The sequence below is a fragment of the Rhinolophus hipposideros genome, assembly GCF_964194185.1.
Source record: "Rhinolophus hipposideros genome assembly, chromosome: 9".
In the NCBI taxonomy this organism is placed as follows: domain Eukaryota; kingdom Metazoa; phylum Chordata; class Mammalia; order Chiroptera; family Rhinolophidae; genus Rhinolophus; species Rhinolophus hipposideros.
The window spans coordinates 71,934,866-71,951,742 of NC_138055.1; the positions used below are offsets into that span (position 1 = coordinate 71,934,866).

General features: G+C 40.4%; 1 protein-coding gene across 4 annotated transcripts in view; it reads left to right on the plus strand.

Annotated features, from left to right (window-relative positions):
- Positions 1–4,482: 4,482 nt before the first annotated feature.
- Positions 4,483–16,877, plus strand: part of NAV3 (neuron navigator 3) — a 785,517-nt gene continuing 773,122 nt past the window's right edge. For 3 of the 4 annotated variants that reach the window (XM_081061016.1, XM_081061019.1, XM_081061021.1), the window contains exon 1: positions 4,483–4,661. The gene's annotated coding sequence lies outside the window, so the exon portion shown is untranslated. The remainder of the gene's footprint in view (positions 4,662–16,877) is intronic. The other variant, XM_081061018.1, reaches the window with a different exon arrangement.

A 16,877-nucleotide genomic window follows, 5' to 3' on the forward strand; every position in this document is an offset into this window, starting at 1 on the left:
AACCACAGTGAGGTATCACCTCACATCTGTCAGAATACTCTCATCAATAAATCAACAAACAACAAGTGTTGGTGAGGATGTGAAGAAAAGGGAACTGTCATGCACTGTTGGTGAGATAGCAGATTGGTGTAGCCATTATGGAAAACAGTATGGAGTTTCCTCAAAAAATTAAAAATACAACTATCTTATGACCCAGGAATCCCACTCCTGGGTATTTATTCAAATAATTCCAAAACACTAATTTGAAAAAATATATGCACCTCTATGTTTACTGCAGTGCTATTCACAATAGCCAACATGTGGAAACAATCAAAATGCCCAGCAATAGACGATTGAATAAAGACGATTGGACACTTATACAGTGGAATATTACTTTGCCATGAAAAGAATGAAATGTTACCATTTGCAATAACATGGCTGGACCTAGAGGATATTATGCTAAGTGAAATAAGTCAGACAGAGAAATACAAATAACATATGATCTCACTTATATGTGGAATCTAAAGAACGGAATTATCGAACAAATGAAATAGAAATACAGAGAACAAATTGATGATTTGCTAGATGGGAGGGGTTTGGGGGATGGGTGAAAAAGGTGAAGGGATTAGAAAGTACAAAACAGTGAAATATGGTATGGGGAATATAATCAATAATGTAAAGAATATGTAGCATGTCAGATGGGTACTGGACTTATCCAGGGGGAATCATCTCATAGATTTTGTAAATGCCTAACCACTGTGCTGTACACCTGAAACTAATATAAAATAATATTAGATGTCAACTATAATTATATATATATATATACACTTCTCTAAAGATTTCATGATTTTTGCATAATCCTATGTAAAGGACATAACATGCAAGGAAAACAAACATTCCTATTGAGAAGTACTGATTTATTGTACAGTCATTTTATGGTTTCCAAGTTTATGCTGAACTGATTTCGTTAGCTGTGAGAGTTGGTATGTCTATAGCAACTTAGCTAATTTCTTAATTGAAGCCTTATATCAAATATCCATAAAATCCACTTTCAAACATACTCATTTGTAATAGTTGTTGTTGTTTTTTGGACAAATACCCAAAGGGAGCAGGAATAATTTTATTTATCATCCTTTCAATTTATTCACATATTTTCTTGCCAGTTAGTGTTTTTATCTGTATTTTATCTCTATCACAGTAAAGTGTAGTAGAGTGGAAATGTAGATGAGTAAAGGACTCTGGCCCTGTCACTATAATAGATGTTTATCTGTCTGGTTTGGTTGATCTGTTATAAATTTATATAGCATTAAGGATACAGTACACAGTGGAGCAAGACCACACAGAAATGACACTGAGCAGCCAGAGAAGCCCCTCACATCAGTACACTGCTGAGTCAGGAAAGTATCAATAAAGGTTTAAAGGTCCGGACCCTTGCCTGTGAGGCAGACTCCCTTCTGGAGGGGAGTGAGAGGTCAAATGATGTTTATCAGAGTAACAAAATACTCGTGAACATTAACAAGGTACGCATTAAGCTGACTTACACCTGTGGAAAACTGCCTTTGTGGTACTTACAGTAAAGTATGTCTTCTCTCCCTTAGCTACACAACAGCGACCAATTACCTGTGTGATACTGAGCACGCAGCTTAACTTTTCCATACCTTAGAGTTCTCATATGTTATGTAATATTCGTCTTGCAGGGTTATTTTGAGGAATAAATGAGGTAACATCGTCTTAGTCTTTTCAAGCTGTTAGAATGGAATACCACAGACCTGGTGGCTGAAACAACAAACATTTCTTTCTCATAGTTCTGGAGGCTGGGAAGTCCAAGATCAAGGCATCTGGTGAGGACAAGCTTCCTGGTTCATAGATGGCTGTCTTCTCACTGGTCCTCACATGGAAAAGAGGACAAGGGAGCTCTCATTTACAAGGACACTAACCCCATTTATGAGGGCTCTACCTTCATGACCTAATCACTTCCCAAAAGTCCTACCTTCAAATACTGTCACATTGGGGATTCAGTTTCAACATACAAATTTTGAATTTTGGGGTGACACATTCAGTCTATGGCAAACATGCATTTAACTTGGCATCTGATCCTGTGAGTTTAGAAATATTGTTTTTTCCCCCTTTTCTAATGTTATTGCTAGCTTCCCTTATGTCACTCTTTCCTTTGTCTTTGATCATCATCGTAATCATCAACAACCAAAAGTGTCATCTCTCTTCCTCTTCCTCTGATTTTCTCCCCCTTTCTCTCCTCACCCCCCGCCCCCCATTTGTTGAGCTGCAATGTCTTGGCCAATGTGCCAGGCACTTGGGGATACAGGGATAAATAAGCTATAGTTCCTGCCCTATGCACACAAGTTCTAGTGATGAATTCATCAGACAAACATGCAAATATTATACCTAAGGTGCAAAAGGTGGTTACTGGGGCAGCATAAAGAGTGGCACCTAAACTCAGATGTGGGATCCAGGAGTGTTTGGGGAGGCATCCTGAAGGAGTTTAGTTTTCGAGGATGAGCAAGTTATTCAGATGTAGTGGTGGTGGGGGTATATGGAGAAGAGTGGAGCAGAGAGAATTCCTGGCAGAGAACAACGTACGCACACGTCGGGGTGAGTGCATGATGTGTGCTCTTTGACAAAACAAGGCATACATTAGTAAGTTGGACCTGCTTGGGAACTGTAGTACAGGTGTGAGGGACGAAGGAAGTGGAGTAGGCAAGGGCCAGATTATGAAAGATCTATGCCAGTTGTTCTCAAAGTGTGGGTCCCAGTTCGATAGCGTCAGTATCACCTGCGATTTTCTTAGGAATACAAATTCTTACGCTCCACCCTAGACTCACTGAATGGGAAAAGTTGATCATGGGAATGGGGCCTAGAAATCTTTGTTTTTACAAGTCCTACAGGTGATTCTGATGCATGCTGAAGTGTGAGAAACACTGTTCTCTACCATAACAAGAAATTTGGCCATTATTCCTGAAGGAAATGGGGAACTATGGAAGGATTTTAGATAAGACTGTAATTGTTTAAGGCTTACTCTGGAAACAAAATAAAAGAGCAAGATGGATGCATGGTAGGTAAGTCCGTAGGGAAATTTAGGAAAGAAATTTAAGACACTGGAGTTAGAATGTAGCATCCTTGCTTTGTACGGGGCCCATACAAATACATAAGGTCTACGATAGAGGATGATGTATGGCTCCTGCCCACAAGATGTTGATAATCTAGACGTAGAATCATTCCATCTGAGAACATGTTCTTCCAACCCAATAGAATGCCATCCACATTTATGGAGTGTCTACTACTCTATGCAAGAGTGACTGTGGAGTCAGTTTGGTAGACAAGAGCTCAGGGAGAGTCCCCTACGGCCTGCCCCCGCCCCGGAAAAATTTGGGTTTGAAAGAGTACCACAAAGAGGCTGTTTAAATATATAAAGCAGTAAAACGTGAGGGTTACAATAGCAAAATAAATTGGTTGGATCATGATATTCCAAATAAATGTGTGGTGGCATTAAACCGTGTAAATTTGTAAACACATTTTGTTTGGGTTTGATGTTGGGAACAGCACAAATCTGAGCCTTGTGTGCAACAGTAGTGAGAGAACTGCCAATCGACAGCGCTTTTTCAGCTGGGGATAGAAATGGGCCAGGCTAGATGTTTCTTTTTGCTACATTATTGCTTATTCTCAGCCACAGAAGCAGCTTCTATTCATAGCTGCGGAGGAAAGGTGCTTGCGGCGGCATGGTGATGTGTTGGCTAATGCTGGACTAGAGGTTGGAATATATATACCTTCAAGCCTGTTTCTCCAGGGCTGGGAGGGAAGAGAAAGGAGATGCTTCTGTGGCGTGTGTGTGTGTGTGTGTGTGTGTGTGTGTGTGTGTGTGTGTGTGTGAGAGAGAGAGAGAATTGACAGCTGTATCTTCCCGCCACCATCTCCCCCCTCCTAAACCCCTACGTCTCTGCTTAGAGTCTGACACAAAACAAGGAGTGAACCCCATTTGTCTCTATGTGGTTTCAATGAAAAAAGTCGGTGCACAAGGACGGAAACGAAAGCGGCTGAAAAGAGGTGCATGACTTGTTGAGCATACAAATCATTTCCCCCCGGCTCTCCAAAAGGAGGGGGAAAATTCCTCTTACTCTCTCTCTCGGCAGACTGTGCTCCGCATGCGGGAGAGGAGCCTAGGGCTGGTCTTCATGCAGGAAACTTTTCTCCCAGGGCCCGGTGGGTGCACCGCGCTCGCACCGACCCGGTGGGCGTCGTGCGTGCCCCTCTCGCGGGCGAGGACCCCAGACCCCGGGACGCGTCTGTCTCTTTAAATCCCAGCTGCGCGGCCGGGAAACAGCGCCACTCGCCGCCCGAGCCGGCGGCGGCTGCGAGCTCGCCCGCGCTCCCGCTCCCGCTCCCAGCTGCGCGCCGCGGAGGGCTCGCTCGGCCGGCGGGCGGCTCGGCGGGGAGCGCGGCCCGGCGGCGGCGGGGGAGGAGGGAGCGCGCCGGGCCGGTCCCCGCGCCCAGCCCGGCGGCCCCGGCAGCTTCCTTCAGGGCGACGGGGCTGTGCCTGGGTGGCGTGCGTGTCTCGGGCTGTTTCCCCGTCCTCTCCTCTCGGCGCCGATTGCCATAGTAACCTGCTCCAGCGGCGCGGTAGCGCGAACCTGAGGATTTCCTCGGCCCGCCGGCTTGACCTGGGTCAGGTAAGGCTGCGATCTCCTTTCCTTCCATCGCAAACCGCCGCGCTCCTTCCAAACTTCCTTTTGTGGAAAACCGCCCAGCCCCACGCAGCCCTGGGTATTAGCGAGCGCGAGCGCGTTCCCTCCCAGGTGTCTGCCACGGGTCCCCGGCCACGGGTCCCCTGCCCTGCGAGTGTCCCAGGACCTATCATCACCTTATTAAAAAAAAAAAAAAAATTTTTTTTTTTGGTTGCCCCCCTTCTCTTTTTTGAATTCCCCATCTCTGCGCTCTTCTCGGCTTTTTCGCTGAGACTGGTGATGGGGGCGCGGGGAGAAGTCGGGGGCGGGGGCGGGAGGCGAGCGCGGTCCAGGGAGTGGCGGGCTCCGAGGGGCGGGCCGCGGGGGCTACTTCGGGCATCTCGGCGTTGCCCGCGCGGGGCTGGGGTGTCCGGGAGGGCTGTCGGCAGCAGGGCGGCGGAACCCGGGAGCCTCAGGTCTCCAGACGAGCGAGCGAGGGACGCAGGCTTGGGGGTGACGGAGCGCTCGGTGGGGTGGCTGGCGAGCGTCCATACATCATAGCTTTCCTGCCTACTCCCCCGCCCCTCTTCGGTTTTCTCTCTTTCTCTTTCCCCGTTCTCATTTCTTTCTCCCTTTCCTCATCGCCAGCTCCGTCCTGTTACCTCCTTTCCCTCCCCCCCACCTCCTTTTCCCTTTTTTCCCTTTCCCTCTTAAAATAAAAGAAAGGGGCATCGTTTGTAACCTTTTCGTTCTGCCAACGTGGGAAGAGCTGTGAAACCCGCAGCGTGGCCACCTCAACCTGGTCGCTTTCAGACTCCGTCCTCATCCGTCAACAGATTTGTTTCCTGAGTCTATTGATCTCTGTCGATTCTGCAGAAATGCATTCTAAGCTGGGCGTCTGGATGTCAGAATCCCAGTTCCGTAGCTCGCTTCTGTGCTCCAAGCATGACATGTATTGTAAGGGCTTCATATGTTTTAAATCCAGATCAGCCATGGGTATGAAGAAATTTATCTTTCAAAAAAATCGAGTCTAATTCGAGAGAAAGTTCCCTCTTAAATTATTGATGTACTCTTTCCCTTTTTTGAAATTTAATTTTAGGGGACTTGGGAGACAGTTTTTTTTTTCCTCCAGTTTATGAGGAACATGTAACTTCTTACTTTAAGTATCTCCTCTTTGAACCTCATACAGTTTTGCACTGCCCAGTCACCGGAATGAGATCATAATTAAGGTTCAGAGGCTTGCTTCCCAAAGTCCAAGCTGGCTGAAGTGGCAGCCTCTGGTAGAAGGTGCTGAGAGAACCATGTGGGCCAGACAGAGCTCGCCAAGAATAGATAAGGCAGAGCAACTCTTGTGTGAAATACATAACTAGATTCAGACTTGAGTACTGAAGATGTGAAAATGCAGTAAAACCAGACTTTTTTGTTTTTGGTTCTTAGCCTGTGCAGGTAGTATAAGTTAATACTTACTTAAAAACCGAGCCACTCTAGTGTAGAACCCATTCTGCCTTGTTTATGTTGAGACGCTTCTTTACTGTGATTGCATTTTTCTTTGAAACATAAGATGTTTGTATCATGGGAAAACAAAGGGATAAAATAGAGGGTGACTTCTATTTAACCAGAAATAGGATTTACAGGTATTTTTGTTGGTTTTGTCTCTCAAAAGATCTAGTTGTTACCCTCTCAAGTTTTCCTGAGGCCAAAATATTTCATGGGTGAAAACAATACTAATCAATGATTTTCCCTCCCCTCTCTATCAGTGGTGTATAGAGTATATATGGAAAAAGGTCTCAGTTTTAGAGAGCTCCCCTGGCCTCCTTTCCTTTGTCTTCATGTTTGTTTTTAAATTCAACTATTAATATAGAATAAAGAATCGTGGAGCAGAAAATGAATCAGGAAGAAGAGAAACCACTGGTATAATGGAAAATATATCCAAACCAAGAAAAGATAATTAGTGCCATGCCATTCCACACTGTTGTATTTGTGCGTAGCCAATTAAGCTGTAGGTTTTAAATGTGTTTTCATCTTCTTAGTTCTACACCTAATACTTTCTATACTGGAGGTCATATTTATCCAGTTCAGGTGGATATTTACAAAAGACTTAAAATTCCCTTGCTGGTGAAATCCAAAAAGCATGTTTTTCTTTCAACATTATCTTTTTCCTTCTAGTGTACAGTGATCGTAGTAAGGGTCCTACCTTATTGTTTTTACCTGATTTCTGATTTTGGTGCTTTCTGGATGTGTGGGTTTCTCCTGACACATTTACAAGATACTCTTGGCAGGCTGCATGGGACTTGAATGCACAATTGATTGTAGATGCAGTAAAATGCTCATTTTTCTTGTTCTTGGCTTAAGAGATGTCATGCCCTCGTGGACATTTAATATTTTGGTGTGACTGCTCCTTTGTGTGCGTGTGTGTATGTGAAGGATTCAACAAAGTCTATTCTGATTACACTTTGTATGATTTGAGGTTAAAAGGTATATCAGATAAGCCATAAATTACTTTATTATTTATAGTACATTGATGCTGAAACTGTTTTTCTTCCGTACCTTGTGATTGCATCTGTACGGCTCATTTAATGAACGGCTGGTAATGACGAATTATCTGTTTTATAAAAGAAAAAAAAACACCTCAATTTTACATTCAAGTCCTCATTTTCATGCAGAGGAATTAACAAATGTTTTTGATCTGATATTTTAATAGACTGTCTTGCTGAGCACTGCTAATTACCAAGAATATGTTTTGTTAATTCTGAAATTGGTATAGGATAAGACATCTCTCAAGTTGTCTGGAGGGCTCCAAGTGACTCATCCTGGTAACCCATGGCAACAGGAAATGGTTGTTTGGGGTTCAAACTCAAGTGTGGACACCGATCCACACTTCGTAATTCTCCAGTTTCTTGATATGAAAGCGTGCTGGCTCCTTTGCATTGACTGATGTTAACTTTTTGACTTTTGTCAGAACAGTGATCCCTAGGCCTAATTGTACAATTTCCCTCAGCATCTCATTTACTTGAGAGTTATAAAATTCTCAGAAAGCATATACGTTTAATGCTACTTTTGTAATAGAAAGTAATTTCTAGAGAAGTGTACATGTGCAAATGACTTTGCATGTAGCTGGGATAATCAGGGTGAGAATATCACCAGATCAAACATGGGAGGCTGTGTCAGCTTCAGAAATGTTGGGAGTCAGGGAGCTGTGTCTGGAAGTAGAAGTCAAGAGGCCAAGGTTATATTCCTAATTTTCAGTGCATCACAGTTATTCGTGCAGTGGCCTCCTTAGTCACAGATGTCACTTAGCTTTGTTTTTTTTCTAGAAGAAAAATGGACATGGTAACCACTTCCTGTGTTTGAGTCTCAAACATATATGAACATAAGACATAATCACATACTTGTACACACAGGTGTACATAGGTAGCAGTGTAGATACTAAAAGACACACACACGTACATTCAGAGGTAACAGACAGATCTTCTGAATAGGGAAAGGAAATCTTTCCTTGTACAGTTGACAGATGGGTGATGACGCTGAATATTTCTTTCCATTCATGAGAAGGCGAGCATAAAGTACTCTCTGTGTTCTGTGGATATAGGTAGTAGATACTCAGTGACTAATCATATAACATAATATGCAGAACTGAAAATTCCCAGCAGATATCACTGTTTTACTTTACATTAATGCAAGTGAGGAATAAATTTTCTGCACCTTCTTTTTTTTTTTTTTTTTAACCATTTAAGTCATCCTTCTCCCTCTCCCCCATTTTGTAAGGGAAAGTAATTGTGTGTAAGGTTAAGTGGACCACAGGGCAGGGAAAATCCCCAGGGCTATCCTTCTGCTCAGACTTCATTTTTCCTCTAAAGTCCTACTGTCAACAATAATATGTGATATGAGCCTCTCGTGGTGCTATTTCCATAGGTCGTCATCCTTCTCTGTCCCATGAAGTTTCAGGACAAGCATTGCCGTAGCATAGATTCTGAATTGAATGTGTCATTCAAGTTGGTTATGTAACTGAATGGGCTTATTAAAAAAAAAAAAAAAAAGAAGAAACAGAGAAAAGGAAAAACTCCAGGTCTTTAACAAGCTCCAGGTATTTACTTTTCTCTTGTTTTAAAACAATTTTACAACGTTCAGAGAAAATAAACCTGATCCCTGTAAGGATTTAAAAGCAGCTTGTTCACATCATTAGATTTTACAAGCTTTGTACAGTGATACTTTTTGTTTATGCAACATTTTCATAAAAGGGATAGCAGTTGGGACAATTGCTAGTGGTGCTTGTTTGGGTAAGTACTTGAGCTAATGGGGACCTAGAGTCTTCAAGATTTGGAAACGCTGCCACTGACATAGAGCCAAAGGTTGTTTTGAGAATAGAAGGGAAAGTCAGTGATTAGACAAGAAGTGATTTATAACAGTTCAGGTATAGTCAGGAAGATTTGAAACAAACTTTTATATTTCTTTCATCTTGCTTCGTGTATATTTATTTATATGTGGTTCATTTATATATATATATATATATATACACACACATATATATGTATATATATATATACATATACATGTGTGTGTATATATATATATATATATATATATATATATATATATATATATATATGTATATATATAACTGTGGGCCTCGTATCCATCTTTCAGTTTGGTGGCTTTTGGTAGGTTTGTAGCCATGATGTTGAGGAAGAAATGGTACCTTTTATATCCTAATATTGCAAATACAGTTATGACCACAAAGTCATATCATTGGGAGGTTTTATTCCCAATTAAAAGAAGCATTTATATTATTGAACACCTTCTTATGCTACCTTATTAAGATAGGATCAAATGCCATGGTTGTCTGATTTTATTGATCCGTTTTAAGGCAGTATTGCACACACTTAAAGATGTAGCTTCTGGGCTAGACTCCTTGAATTTGAATCCCAGCTCTGCCACTTAATAGGTTATCTTTTATAACCTATAGGTTATCTTTTATAATGTTCTTAATCGGTGTCTCAGTTTCTCCATCTTTTAAATTGTTGTTGAGAAGGATTTTTTTGGTGAAGGTTAAATGACAGAATATATTTTTAAGAGTGTTTCTGGCATGTAGTAAATACTTACTGCATATTCACTACTGTTATTATTGCTGTTGCTGCTGCTGTTATTTTTTTGCATAATTTTTTTCTTTTTTCTTTCCAAGTCTGAACGTGAACCAGAATGCTAGTGAACATAGGAGCTGTGCTACTTGCTTCCTTTCCCTCCGTCACCCCACCTTAGCTTTTTGCAATAGTCTCAAGCTCAAAATAATGACCAGGTGCCTGGGAGATAAGAATATATTTGTTTGGAGGAGGATCCATTCTTGCAGTTTCCAAAAAAGCTTATCTTAACTTTTTAATAAGCAATATCAATGTTATCCATGGATTTTTCATTTACAGATTGAACCTCTAAATCAGGATTAGCTACAGTAGTAATATAATGTGTCAGTTAAAAAAATAAAAAAACTGACAAACAAGACTTCTAGCTTTAGTATTTTGTTTCTCATAAGCTACAACTGCCTACTGTTACCCTAATGTAATCTTGAAAACTGCAAACTTTTGCTTAAAACTGCAAGCTTTTACTAAAGATGGTTGCTAAATAAATTTTTTGTGAAGTCACTTGATATCTCATGGATGAGAGATCATTAAAGAGATGATGTTTCCTCCTTGCTTTGTTTTTTCCTTTGTGAGTAGCAATACCATGTTTCTTCGAAAATAAGACCTAGCTGGACAATCAGCTCTAATGCGTCTTTTGGAACAAAAATTAATAAGACCTATTAACAAAAATTAATGTAGCCTAGCCTTATATAATATAAGACTGGGTATAATATAATATAATATAATATAATACCAGGTCTTATATTAATTTTTGCTCCAAAAGACACATTAGAGCTGATTGCCCGACTAGGTCTTATTATCAGGGAAACAGGGTATCAAGAGCGCACTCAATAGGTAACTCTCTTTACATATTGTGAGGATTTCCTCATCAGCAAAATGAATTTATTCGGTTCATATGCCTCTTTAAACTTTGTTTTATTGTGGAAAGCTTTGAATAAACAGAAAAGTAGATGGGATGGTATAATGAATTCCCTTGGATCCAACATTCAGCTTCAACAAATTAGGTAACCTCTTAAGATCCCTTATGATTCTGTGATTTTCTAACCATGAAAATTCTAATTCACACTGGTTTTAAGGATCTAGAATACCTGCTTTTCAAATAAAATTGATACTACTATGAATAATGTTGACACTCAAATAATATAGTTACTAATTTATAATACAGGATTTCATGGCAAGTCAATAAAATAATATACACAAAATGATATATGGGGAATGTGCTGGAACTGAGCAAGTGCAATGCCAGGGTTAAAAACTCTGGGATTAGATTAGTTCAACAAACATTGATTAAATGCCTCCCCCACAGAGTTTATAGGATGTCACTCAGTAGCCTGATTAATACCATATTATCATGTTTAAGAATAATTTTCAAGAAATTAGGCTACAATAGACTGTTCTAAAACCATGTGGAGTGTTACCTTTCTTTCATTTGGAAGCTTATTTCAAGATTGTAACAGCCAGCCTCCAAAATGTTCCCCGGTGATCCCTGCCTGTTGCTGTTCATACCCTTGTGAAATTCCCTCCCACATTTTATCAAGGTGTTCTCTGTGATCGATAGAATATGGCGGGCGTGATGGTGTATGACTTCTGAGGCTAAGTCATAAAAGACATTGCCACTTTCATCTTGCTCTCTTGGATGACACTCTGGGAGAAGCCAGCTGCCGTGTTGTGAGGACACTCCAGCCGTCCTTGGAGATTCATGTGGCAAGGGAGTGAGGCCTTCTGCTCACCGAAGGAGCCACCTTGAAAGAAGGTTCTTTAGCCCTGGCAAAGTCTTCAGATGACTGCAGTCCTGGGTAATATACTGACTGTATCCTCTTTAGAGACCACAAGTCAGAATCACTTAGCTAAGCTGCTTCTGAATTCCTAACCCACAGGAATTCTGTGAGTTATTACATGCTTTTTGTTTGAAACTGCTAAATTTTGGAGTAATTTGTTATGTAGCAGCAATACAAATACCTTGAATTCCCTTAGGGTTTTATTATCAATACTAGCTATTATTTTTATATAGATAGGTAGCCTAGCCAGTAATTCACTATGGTAAGTGCAGATTTAAACAGCATTGTGGATTGGCACTTCTACTTATCCATAAGTAAATCAGGGCAGAAGACACAATGTCCCCATTAGTTGCTAACCTGGAACTAATCCCCACCCTTTCGTCAATGTTTCTGTTAAAAATTCAACTGTTTAGGGATTTTTTAAACTTTTTTTTTTTTTTAGTTTCATGCAGCCACTATGGGAAACAGTATGGAGGTATCTCAAAAATCTGAAAATGGAACTACTTTATGACCCAGCAATTCCACTCCTGAGTATCTATCTGGAGAAATCCAAAACTCTAATTCAAAAAAATTTATGCATCTCTATGTTCAGGAATTTTGAATGAATGCAGGGACTCGGGGGTGAGAGCTGTTACATGTTTGGGCTGATACTTGGGTAAACTTTGAGATAGTATCATAGTTTATTTTCAGGTTACCCCCCAAAGAGCACCCCTATACCTCACAAAGGCATACACAGAGAGGCCTTTGTGGTTTAGGCTTTCATTGTTGTAGAAGCTGTTCTCTGTCACCCACTGAACTAGGTAAGATTAAAGTGCTCAAAATAAAATAAAATATGCCCAAATGAGGCCCTGGTAATGTTGCCAATATAGCCATTTTTCATGAATTTGCACTTTGGCCTTTTGTGTATGGTTTCCTTTCTTCAGCATGGCTCTGGATTGTATGTATGAGTCTCTTTTTGCATTATTATATTACAAGTTTAACAAAATCTAAACATTGGATATTATGGAAGACGGAATAGGTTCTGTATAGAATTTTGTTGTACACATAATGGTTTGGATCAGAGAACCAAAAAAGGACAATAACTTCACTTTTTACTTCATGAATCTGTTTAATTTTATCTATATACATTACCATCCCATCACTCATTCATTCATTCTAGGAACCTTGGAGAATACTAAGAAGTAAGGTTTTGGAGCCGTTAGATTGGTGTGAATATTAGGTCCTTTTCATAAATGAGCCACCAGTCTTATGACTGGTAGTGGAACGTTTCAGTCCTTTTGCTATTTAATTTGTTTGGTAGGGTAACTAATAGGATTCTTGCCCCCGAGAATTTTTGCAGATCCTTGTTTGTTTTGGTATAAAACAGTGATGGTGTTCACTGACCTGCACCAATATCCTGCTCTTTGGGAATTGAAATTGATTTTTTTTTTGGTTCTTGGCATATAGATTTATTATTTGAACAAGCGTTACCTAGCGGACTCGGGAAAACCAATAAGCAGTCATTCAGAAACTAGTTTCTAGGACATCACAAATGAGTTGCATCACAAGCCTCGGGAGAAAGTTAATGATATTTTTGATATTTTCTTTTTTGATATTTCCATGTTTGAGTACCGTGTGCCATAAGAACTATCTTTAGAATTGAGGATAAACAACACGGATCCGATTTTTCTGTTGTTCGTGAAATATGTAGAAATGAAACCACTCCTCATTGCTAAAAAAGATTGAAAAGATTATGTAGAGACTGGGAATGTTTTCTTAGATGACTTTGGAGAAACATGCTTTTGTTTATTTGTTGGATAATGTGTTAGTGTGTCCCATCTTTTGTGTTTGTTTTATGTGCTTTGCACATTTGGCACTGCATTAATCTACCCCACAACGTAACCATGACGTTTACATGTAAATAAAGTTTATAGATACATTATTTTCCTTCTGCATTGTGATGAGGATGACAGGGGCACAGAAATGAATAAAAAAGGGTCCTTGCCCTGGAGGAAGTTGGGTTGTATTTAACTTAAATTTTTTATTTATTCATTTTTTATTTTTCAGAGTGTTTAGCTGCAATAGCTAGAGCTTACAATTTATTATGGCCTGGCTGCTCTCAATACAAGATCAGTTGACTTACGTTACCATAATTGAGAGTTATCCTGAGCTCTACACCGTTAATGAATGCTAATGCTCTTTTGAAGGTCTCCTGTATATGGCCTCGATAACCACAAAGGCTTTTCTGCCTACAGCAGATAAACTCTCAATAATGTCACAAGAAGCTGCATTAGAAATTATGCCATCACCTATAGCTTTTTCCTTTTCTGTCCACTAACTAATAATATCTGTTCAGGGTATTCCTTATAGGGCAAATGTCTGTATCATACTTTGGAAACATATTTTTCCCTGCCTCAGTGGAAAGTCATTCATCAACTTTGAAGTGAACTTCCTGATATTTGTGCTTGCTAATTGAATATTTTAAGCAGAGAGGTGGGATTTTGATAGTCTTTTAGGATCCCAGAAATACCTGAATCTACCCTGCCAATCACCTCTATCCATGTGCAGGGATGCCAGGGAAGACATATGTAGGCAATGGCAGCCGAATGGTAACCAGAGAGCCACTTTATTAATAGCTTGAGATGGTGCCAGTTACCCGTGATGCAGGACTCTTTGGAAATAGGTGGTTTGGAGCACATACTTTAGGTTGGAGTCCAGATACGTATATTTTTCGTCTTCATACACTCTTAAGAAAGAAATGCAAAAGAGCAAGAAATGGTCATGCCCCAAGAGGGGTTCTAATTTTAACTTAACAGCCATATAAAACTAGGGGAGAGTGGGAGGGAGAGAGAGAGAGAGAGAGAGAGAGAGAGAGAGAGAGATGCTTTTTAAAGCATAGTCAGCCTGCCCATTCATTTTTAAGGTCCAGTCATTGTTTTTGGATCTGACCTGGTAGTAGAGCAATTACTCCTTTGAAGGGATGGTGATGAGGGAGATATGCACCCACTATGGATAAATCATGGTACAGGTCACAGTCTTTTATCTGAAATCCTGGGGATAAGAATATTTCAGAATTTGGACTTTTTCATATTTTAGAAAAAAGAGGATGTGTGTGTGTGTGTGTGTGTGTGTGTGTGTGTGTGTATACATGTATATATACAGAGGGTGCCAAAAAATGTATACGCATTTTAAGAAAAGAAAAACTGTATTAAAATTGTAACACTCAATATATACCGATAACAAAGATGAATACAAGTCACGTTTGACTTCTGCAATTAGAAGAGGTGCTCACAGTGGCTACCATCAGCGTAATTTTAATGCAGTTTTTTTCCTTTCTTAAAATGTGTACATTTTTTGGCATCCTCTGTATATCACATTTTAGAAAAACAATAGAATGTGTACATATGTCCACACACACATTGTATTGTTTTTCTAAAATACATATATGTATATATTTATGTACACACACACTGTATGTACATCATCACATGTACACACACTGCAGGGGCAGCATCTTTCTGTCAAGCACATGACTATTTCTATAAGAAAATCCACGAATATTCAGAATAAGTGGGATAACAGACATGACTACATCCCAATCCCTAGCACCTGTGAATGTCACCTTTCATTGCAAACGGGACCTTGCATATGTGATTAAGGTTTAAGGATTTTGAGATGGGGACATGATCCTGGATTATCTGGGTGGGCCCAATGTATTCACCAGGGCCCCTGAAAACACAGAATCATCCCCAGCTGAGGTCAGAGGAGATGTGATGACGGATAAGGGTCAGAGAAACAGAAGCTACCTTGCTGCCTTTGAAAATGGAGGAAGGGGTTCCTGGGTGAGGAAATTCAGGTGGCCTCCGGAAGTGGGAGAAGGCAAGGAAACAGGTTTCACCTAGAGCCTCCAGAAAGGGAGGCAGTCCTGCTGACACTTTGGTTTTCGCTTAGGGAGACCTTTGTTGGTATTTTGAACTCCAGAACTGTTCAGACAATACATTTGTGTTATTTTACATGTTTAATTATTTGTGGCAATTTATCACAGCAGCACTGGAAAACTAAAATAGGGAAATAAAGCCTACAATCTTATTTTTCTTCCAGTCCAGTTATGAAAAACCTGTAGATTTTCAGAGCTTTTTGGATTATGACTTGCATTTGGGGGTTGTGGACCTTAGAAGGAATCAGGAATCTTGGTATTTTAACCTTATGGTGTTTGGATTTTTAATTATGGGATAAAGAGCTCCTCAGAAGAAAGCCTTTTACATGTTACCACCCTAGTACTTGAGCCTTGACTGATTTCTTGTGTTCACTTCCATTGCCTGTAAGGATCTTACACTGGTTGATGATGGCCCTCGCTGAGTTGGCTGGCCGTGGACCCACTGTGATCAGACCCACTGTGATCAGAGGAAGGTGATATATGTGAAGGGGCTGAAACTCTCAAGTGCTGTGCAAATGTACACTGGCCCTTGTTGATTGTGTTTATCACTGAGCAGCTATCTCCTGCCCCTCCTTCCTTCTAGTGCATTTGGGGGCTGGAGGGGAGGAAATAGGGCAAGATGATTTTGTGAATGTGGCTGTAATACTGCGTCTTCCTTACGGTTGCCATAAACCCTCACCCCAAACCCCAAGTTTCTACACTGTGTGTGGTTCCAAGGGAGGTGACATCTGGAATGGATGTCTCATCACAGAAAGGCTGGATACCCTTGGGCTCATCCATGTACCTCATTGGAAACCATTTAATTACATTACAATTTTAAGTGAGAAAGAAATATCCATATCCTGTTACTTCTCATGGTAGAATCCAGGACAAAATTTACATAGGGAAAGTTTTCCAGAAAATGTCCCACAAACTGTAAAGAATATTTTAGAATACAGGGCAGCAGTTGACACTGAAAATACATTATTTGCTTTCTTGTGATGCTATGCTATTGTAGAATATTCCATTATTACGGAATGGTTGTCGTTGTCTGACTCATGTTTGAAGGTTATGTTTTTCAATGAAATATTCTAGAATGATAATACTTGCTCTGATTCAAATTAAAATGCTAACCTTGAGCATTCACCTTGCACTGTCCTTGATCTGTAGCTGAATCTTCAGGAACATCAATTGTCCTATTGATTCTTTCGATGTTTAAGGCTGGGAGAGTGAATCTTACTGTGCCTGGCACCTCTGTGTGTGTGGTGTGCTGCTGTTTTTTCTTCATTTTCTAGAAAAATTGATAGGTACTGAAGTGTAGTTTATGATCAAATGTGTGAAGTCAAACTTTTTTCCTCACTAAAGACCTATCTCCTCTGTGCTCCAACACCCACATAGCTCTACCCAGAACACCATG